Here is an 8807-nt window from a genome sequence, read left to right as displayed (position 1 = left end):
ACACTTTGTTAATTTTAGCCTTGTAGTTTCAAAACATGATCATGACCGTGATATGTCTTTGTAAACTAAAACAAATTTGCTTCTGATGGTATGCAATCTTAGATTGTAACCACCAGCAATAACTGCTTGGCCGCAGCCATTACAAGAAAACCAGGACCCACCAGTCGTCAAGCAATTTGTAAAAAGGCTAAACATTTTGCAGTTTCTTTCTTGTCTGTTTCTTTTTCAGATTGACTGTTGTCAACCTTGGGGAATAAAATCCACAGGGAGGTCTGGTCAAGCCTACACCAACTTACACCAAGGAGATTGGTGCGGAGACACTACAAGGGGTCATTCACACCTCATAACACTGAGTAAATAATTCCATGACCTCCCAGTGTAGCACTGGATCTAAATTATGCAACACAAATTATGGTAGGCTAAATATCACCCATCTCCTACACACACATTTTCACACAAACACACACACCTTCATCATTGTAATCGCATGACACATTTACCTGGTACTAAACAGGAAACCTCCAGGTCTAAATTATTCAAATTTATCACATTATACATATTTTCAAACATATAGGGTAAATTAAATATAATTTTAATTTAATTTTAAAATATAATTTCCTTATATACTCAGATCTCTATATCTGGTCTGAGTATATAAGGAAAGTGACAAAACACAACAAGGCGCGATTCTGTAGCCAGATCGGCCCGTAGTGTGGTGTGTGTCCTGATACACTACACTATGTACTTTTTAAAGACCAGGTATACTGACCTTTTAAGTTTGTTTTATTTTGTTTTGTGTTATTTTTGTACTGCTGATCAGTTGTGCAAATGACTATGAATTATACCAATTTGGAACCTATTCTTGCCTGGCAAAATAAATGTTAATCTTGGTTAAATTATAGTATTGTCTGAAATAACTTTTCTAGTAGGTTAGTGACTTCTGAGGTTTTCCGCATTGTTGATGTGTGTTGGAAACTTTTTTTAGCTTCTTTTTAAGAAGAGACCAGGAGATTCTTGGTAAAGCAGGAGTTCGTTTTTATTTTGTTGCTGTAGTCATCTGCAAGAAGTCTTCAAGAAATCTTTACGAAAATTGTCAAGAAATCTCCAAGAAAATCTTCAAGAAATCTCCAAGAAACAAATCTAACTGAAACATGCTAGGTTGAAGTATATATGTTTCAAAGGGGAGGAGTACACAGAGGTGGAGACCAGTAAAACAAAAGTATGCAAATGCAATCAGGAACTTAGCCCAGAACAGGAACTTTCCCGATCCTTGATCTATTTAGCATCCAAGTGTCATTCAAATGCATAGGTGAAACAAAAGGCACAGTTGTACCTTAGGATTAGCATTCACACTTGACTTAGGACACCTACCAGATGTTCAAGAACTGAAAGACAAAAGATAACTGTCTCGGGGCTTGGGCTTCCTGCTCTTATAATGTAAATCACAATACACATTCAGCATATACTGTTATATTGGAATCTGTGTTTAACCTTTTATAAATTTGTAATACAACACGTGCTAGGGTGAGTCAGATCAACGATCAATGGATGGAGCCGGGGGCATGTTTTTGAGATCATGACTTCTGGCCACCAAACTGGCTTAGCATGCTATTACTTAGGGAACGCATAAAAATTACTCTTTTTGAGTCTATTGAGGAAACGGCTGCATTAAGGTAAGCGATCTAAGGGGTAGCCACTGACTAAGACCTGGACTAGCACAGATGTGTCGTGAGTCTGTTCTAGCCAAACAAGGTCTCTAAGCGACCCAGACTCCTAATGAACGATGAGTCGAAACTAGGAAATATTATAGTTAATTAATGATCCAAATTTAATCACAACTAGAGGGATCAGCAGTTACATTTGAATAAATATAACTAAAATCACGAAAGATTGGAGTCAGATAAAATTATGTATAAGGTCAGTACTATAATTGGAAACCCAAAAGGTTAATAAATATTAGTGATTTTTAACAAGATGCAAAGAAAAGACCAAACACGCATTGACCTTCGACCAGGGCCTCTGGATTCCGTTCTGCAGGAAAAGGGGGACCCTTACCGCTGCAAAGGACATTGTGTAATGCCCCTGTGCTTGTTGCCCCTATCTTCACCTTGCCTTTTAAACTGGAAGTTGATGCCAGTGCAACTAGGGTGGGAGCAGTTCTGTTGCAAGAAGATGCTTCTGGAGTAGACCATCCAGTGTGTTATTTCTCTAAAAAACTTTCCAAGTTTGAGCAGAATTACAGCACCATAGAGAAGGAGACTTTAGCTCTCCTCATGGCTCTGCAACATTTTGAAGTCTATGTTGGAGGTAGTTGTACTCCAGTGTTAAGTGTACGCTGACCACAATCCCCTGACCTTCCTGTCTGAAATGTACAATTCTAATCGACGCCTGATGTGCTGGTCCCTTATTGTACAAGAATACAACTTGAGTATTCGTCATAAAAAGGGGTCAGAAAATATCATAGCAGATGCACTGTCTAGTGACTGCAAATAACTGACCTACGGGTTTTCTAGTGGTTTTTGTGAGTACATTTTATTACAAAATGACTGTGGTAATCTGTAATTTATGGGTGGGGGTGTTACTTCCCAAAACTTCTTTCTTTGTTGTGTTGTGAAACTGTGTATGAGATTTGTCTCTCAGTGTTGAACAGTCTGCTGGGAAGTGTAGTGTTGCCTGTGTTCCCCTCTCTCTCTCTTTCTCTCTCTCTCTGTACTCTCAAAGGAGTTTGATTAAGATCACCTGTCCCTCATTAGAGCTGTGGAGAGGAGTTACTATACGAATACAGGTGAGCTTAGAGTCCTGTATCGCCTGCAATGAGTGTGAAGGTCCCAAGACCACTCATGTGTGGGAAAGGATTAGAGTCCCCTACTCACGAAGACTGAAAGGTAAAATCGGGGTGCGCCGTGCCTGTCCGTATCCAGGTAAAAGTGAGATCTGTCCTGAAGATTTTCAGCAGATTATTCGAGACCAGAACCCACAGAGAAAGAACTGGATATGGGGAAATCCCAAAGTAAATTGACAAAGTATGAAAGACTGGTGTACGATCTGATGAGAAAGTGCTATGGTTAAAAATGCATGCAAGGGTTGGGGAAACTAATAAAACATCATGAATTTCCAAAAGAGGGAACACTGAACAAAGCAAGGTTAAATGTGGTGAAAGAATCTATAGAGGTGGGAAGTAAAAGGGGTTGTTGCTGTGCAAGACATTTGCAAAGAATGTGCACAGACAGTGGAGTGTTGGTTAACAGAGGCAGAATGCAAGAAAAGAAGAAAAATGCAGAAAGAATTAGCAAATAGGGAAAGGGAAGAAACCCTTAAAAAAAGAGAACAACGAAAAATGTTAATTGCGTCTGTAACCAATTTTAACGATATAAAAGTGAATTACAGTATAATAATAGCCTTTACTAGTAATTCCCTGGACCAGAATCAGAAGATACCAAATTCGACAGGAGCCACGGTATTGAGCATCAAAAATGAGACAGACACAAGAGTACAGTTGAGTAGCCACTCTTATATTGTTTACACTTGACAGTTTGTACAAAATGTGAAATAAATCCCAAAAGTTACAAAAATAAAAGTAGTAGTGTGCACACTAGAAAATAAAAAGAATGTCCGTTGGGCCCTAAACAAAAATAAAAAAAATTGGTTCCAGTGCATTTGCTGTAGAGGTTGTGCAGTTCACCTTGCTCCAAAGATACTTGTAAGGTAAGTATTATGTGCAGGTGGATAGGGAAATCGGTGCTGGACTTTCCTCAGTGGACTTGGCTCGCCATCGGAATCACTGGAGATGTTGGTTCTGGACAACATCCGTCCTACAAAAAAAAAACCTGACCTGCAGACCGGGTCAGAAAATTTACATTCAATACCATTCATTCTCAGATGCATCAATCAGGATATAAAATGTCAAAAAAACACAACCCTTTACATGTAACTTTGACATAAATCTTCGTCTCTATTCAAATATCAATATATCTTCTGTCTTTCCGTTGTACAACATTCAGTCTTAAGTATATAAATTCTGAGAACTTAACATTAAAGTGCTCACACATTTACCTGCTGTTCATATGAACAGTATTTCAATCCTACTTATGATAAATAACCAATAACATTCAAAATATAATTTATCATAACAATATCAAAACCATATGCAAATAACAGAACAGTACCCATTCTGAGTTCAGGGTTAGAGGTATTACAGAAATGTGCTTCATTTACTCTAACACTATAGGCCTATTCATGAAAGAGAAATGCACAAAAAATTACCCTCTAGTTACTTTAAACTCAGTAGAGCAGCAAGAATGTATTAAAGTAAATCGCATAGTGCAAGTAAAACATTTTACATTCATCACAACTTAAATTTAAATTGGCATTAAGAACTAAATACTTCCCTTTCTTATTATATACACATACATCAGCATAAACTGATAACCACATAATAAATATATTCAAAACGTCGCACCATAATGCACTTCAGTCTACTTATTATATTAATATCATCACTGGTTCCCTTCAACACACGGAAAACAAGGGATAATAGCACCTAAAATGCAACAGCTAAAATGGCGCATATCTCACCGTTGCTCCGGGTATATCAAGGTGTAACGCGACGATGATGGACCTCGTGGCAACTTCCCAGACAAAAGGGCAAGTGGTTAGCCGACGTAACTTCGTTCTATAACACGACTCCGGATCTTCGGTGAAGTGTGCTCCGACGCTTTTTCCTTTTAGACAAACCTCCAAAATTTTGTCCTGGTTTTGACTCCTTGCTAACACACAGCTACCCCCGTCTCTCTCGCTATGATTTTAGAAAAAAAACCGGAAGAAGCTGCACCCGCGCCTCGTCTCTGTGTCGACACGCTGAACGTGACTTGCGTAACCTCTGATTGGCTGCTGAGGCTACCTACACCCACGTGGGAATACGTAAACTGTGTGATGCATACAATTGCGATAAGAGAACTAAAAAATCTGCTGATGTGAACAAATAAAGATACAGAAAATAAACAATCTCTCTCTCTTTTTTTCTTTTTAGTGAACTCAATTATAATATTAATGGGTCTGTTATACCTGGTTACACGTCACATACCAGTACTAACCCCTTTGATGTTTGTATTTCCCCATACGCACTACCACCCTATATTCACTATCCGGTGGCTGAGTTGCAAGCCCTGAAATTGGACAAATGTAGCAGATTGCTCAAAGAAGGAGTTCTGTGTATCTGCTCAGCACCTGCTTCACTTCCTGACCTTATGTGATGGTGACATTGCGAATGGTTATTGGTTATGCACATTAAGTTACAGTATTCTTTTGAACAAATTACTTCACAGAAATGTTTTACAGTCTTTGAAATGCAAACATTTCAGCCGATCATTGGTGCATTCCTACAATACAATTTATTACTTCTACTTTCAATATGTGCAATTACTCTGCATGTGTATTGATAGTAATATTGCATCATTCTGCAGGTATAAAGTTTTGTTATTTTTTAAGCCTTACAAAGCCTTTGTTAGCCTTACAAAGGTTTATGCCCACATTTCTTTAAAAATGTGGGCATACTGTGAGCAAACTACATTTGTGCTTTGTTAAGTACATGTAGGCCATACCTTTGGCCTGCAGTTTCTGCATTCTTTAAGCGGTCCAAATTGGGCCGACATGTGCGCCGTGTTTCACTCTGGTATTAGGACCCACAGTGGACTGCCCGCATGGGCCCTAAAGGGGCATGTTTGCTGGGCAATTGGATCCCATTCAGAATCTAATAGGACTATTCCTATCGGAATCCTATAGAACTGGTTCTAAAATATTATAGAAATTCCAGGCTCTAGACAGACTTTTTGCACTGGTGGCACTGGTGTGCCTAGTTAGGTGCACTCAATTTTTCATCACATTTAACATTGCAATTTTACAAGTTTTTTTTTAATTGCTGTCCATATAGGCAATATTGATTGATGTAAATGATTAACAATCTGGTCAACATAAAGTTGTTTATTTGAAGCATAATTCAACAAGAAAGGTAACTTACTGAAGTGTTGGTGCTTAAAGTGCTTCACTGGGCTGGAATTTAAGCTTAAAACATCAAGATAAATGGAAAAAAAAGAAAATCTAAATTAGCCAGGGAAACTGGTCAAGCCACTCTCTTCAAAATTAATACAATTAATACAAAGGAAAATGAGAAAAAACAGGAGGAAAACACATGTAAGGGCCTATGTTGCAAGCAGAAGCAGCTTCACGCTTGCTTCAGCTGCTTTAGTTGTAGGTCAGGGGGGTTTGTTTTTTCAGGGAAAAAACTGCTGAAGAGCCTGTGTAGCTTACACTGCTAGCAGAGGCAGCCTCTCGCTAGCTGTGCTATGAAAGCTGGATACCTTTTAAAAAGGAAAATGGCGGTAAGGAATAGTAGGAGGAAAATCTGCAGGACAAAGTTGCAGTGACGCCAAACTTCATCGCAAAAAAATAAAGCTTTTGTTTATGACTGTGATGACCAGCACTTATCTGCATCTACTAAATTATGGATTTTCAAAAGTATTTAAAAAAAAAAAAACTTTTCAGCGTTGAATCTTTAAAATACATTTAGTTTTACACACCAATCTGTTAACGTATCACTGAACTAAACAAATTGTGATCGGTTGTTTGACAAGTCTGTCAAATGGCCTGATCATCAGGCTATGCAAGACTATTGTTGATGTAGCTGTAGGCCTAAGGAAGTTTCTTATCCAAATAAAATTTACATAAACTCTTGAAAAAAATGTATCTATCAATTATCAAATGCAATGTGTAGATTAAATGCATAAAATACTGTTGAAAAAATCTTCAAAAATTGTAGCAATTCATTGTGTATTCTATGTAGTTCATTGTCATACTTACATAATGACATTAACATCCAATAATGTTGCATTTTAACAACTTTAAGAAACAAATGAGCTGCCAATTTTGTGGCCTGCGGTGCTATCGAAAAGGAACTGGTGGCCCGGCTAGATACAGTGTTGCGGCCAGAAGAGCCGTAGAGAATTCTGAGCGGAAACAGGCAGCGAGTGAGACTATGCTGTGGTGAGAACTGGTGTGTGGCGCAGGCTTGTTGAAGACTACTGCTGCGGCTCGAGACAGGTCTTCTGCAGGAAGATGATCATTTGACTGCCTTGGTGGCTGAATTTAGAGTGAATTTAGAAGTTAAATCAGCTGATTTTCTGGGTGACGGAGTTGAATTATATAAAGATGCAGGGGAAATTGGAAGTTTCAGTAGTGGAGGCGAGGTTAAGCCTCAGTGTCGGAGAAATTGTGTAGCTGGTTAAGCAGAATGGCTGCCGCAATGAAGTCTGAGGCTCAGCAGCAACAGCTGGTGGAAAAGGAGTGATCCAAGGGCTGGCAGATTGCCACAGGGATGCGAAAATCCTTAGTTCAAGTTTTCTTGCTTGGACGGGGAAATTTGGGTCTGTGATATGATGGCAAAGGATTTCCCAAACCTGTCCTAGGGACCCCCAACAACAACATATTTTATATGTCTTCCTCGTTTAACACACCTGATTCAGCTCATTAGAAGAATGAGAGAGACATACACAATTTTGAGAATGACTGATCTTCAGTATGTGACCCACCATTAGTCACCTTCTCGTCTGAGCCATTTCTTCAGTGAGTTCTTCCCCTGCTCCTAGTTCTTAACATGGAATTGCATGGCATGGCCATCTTTTGGGGTCACGAAGAGGCTGTACATGCTCGCATTTTCACCAGCTCCTCCTGTTACTTGAATGTTTTATGCATGTAAGCTGGGCTCATCTCTCTGCCTCTTCCTCCCTGTTAACTACACCTCCCCCTGCCTTCTTCCCTTCCTCTGCCTCTACACATACACAAACATGGCAAAATACACCAGTGAACAGGGGATCATAAGGAGGAAGAGCATGTGACCTCAGATAGTAATGAGTGTGTTGGACTTTCCATCAGCTGTTATGCACATTTCTCCATGGAGAGATTTGTCAATGTTGACATCCATCTGTGTGATCGTATTAGGTTAACCAGCCTTGTGTTCCTGCTGTCATCTTATTGGCTGTCACCAGCCAATCCTGTCTGTCGATCTCCGCTGGACCAAGTGGAATTTTGGTTTTTAGGTTTCTATTTATTTTGTTTTTCCAAAGTTTGCTTTTCTCAATGTTCTCAATGTGGTTTTCAAAACCCTGAACATTATGTGTGTCTCCCTCGTCTAACACACCTGAAATCACTCATCAGCTCACTAGTATGGGAGTCATAAAAAATGTGCAAGGCAGGGGTGCCTCTAGCACAGGTTTGAAAACCACAGTTAAAGATAATATGACCTTCCCCATAAGAGGACGATTACACAATATCACACAATATCCTTAGTATCAATAATTGTAAGTTTTCTCTACAACAATTCTGACTGAATTAGAAATGAATTAGAAACTTTGTTAATGACACCTGCAAAAACTTCTCATTTTAATATTTATGTGCTTAAAGAAAGCGAGATCATGGGTTCAGTTTTTAGGGAATGTATGAACTAATAAATATATATGTATATGCTAATTTCAATTGTTCAATACTGAAACCGCATTTTCAAAACTGTTCACACAGTCTGCATTACCAACATAAATCTTGACCAAATGGTTCAACTCACCTTCAAAACTCACTCAGACCAACAAAACACGTCATATCTGTCTTAAAAATTAGCTTGTTGCATCATAACTCTGCAAACAATTATCATTACAGAAAACATACATTTCTTTCATAACACACTGATTTAATCATTTGATAAGAATAACATGTATATATGTATCTCATCAGTCACGTTGCAGGAAACCTTTCTATCTCTG

Source organism: Puntigrus tetrazona, chromosome 12 (assembly GCF_018831695.1).
Source record: "Puntigrus tetrazona isolate hp1 chromosome 12, ASM1883169v1, whole genome shotgun sequence".
NCBI classification, from domain to species: domain Eukaryota; kingdom Metazoa; phylum Chordata; class Actinopteri; order Cypriniformes; family Cyprinidae; genus Puntigrus; species Puntigrus tetrazona.
The sequence above is the reverse complement of the archived record's forward strand: the minus strand, read 5'-3'. Positions refer to the sequence as shown.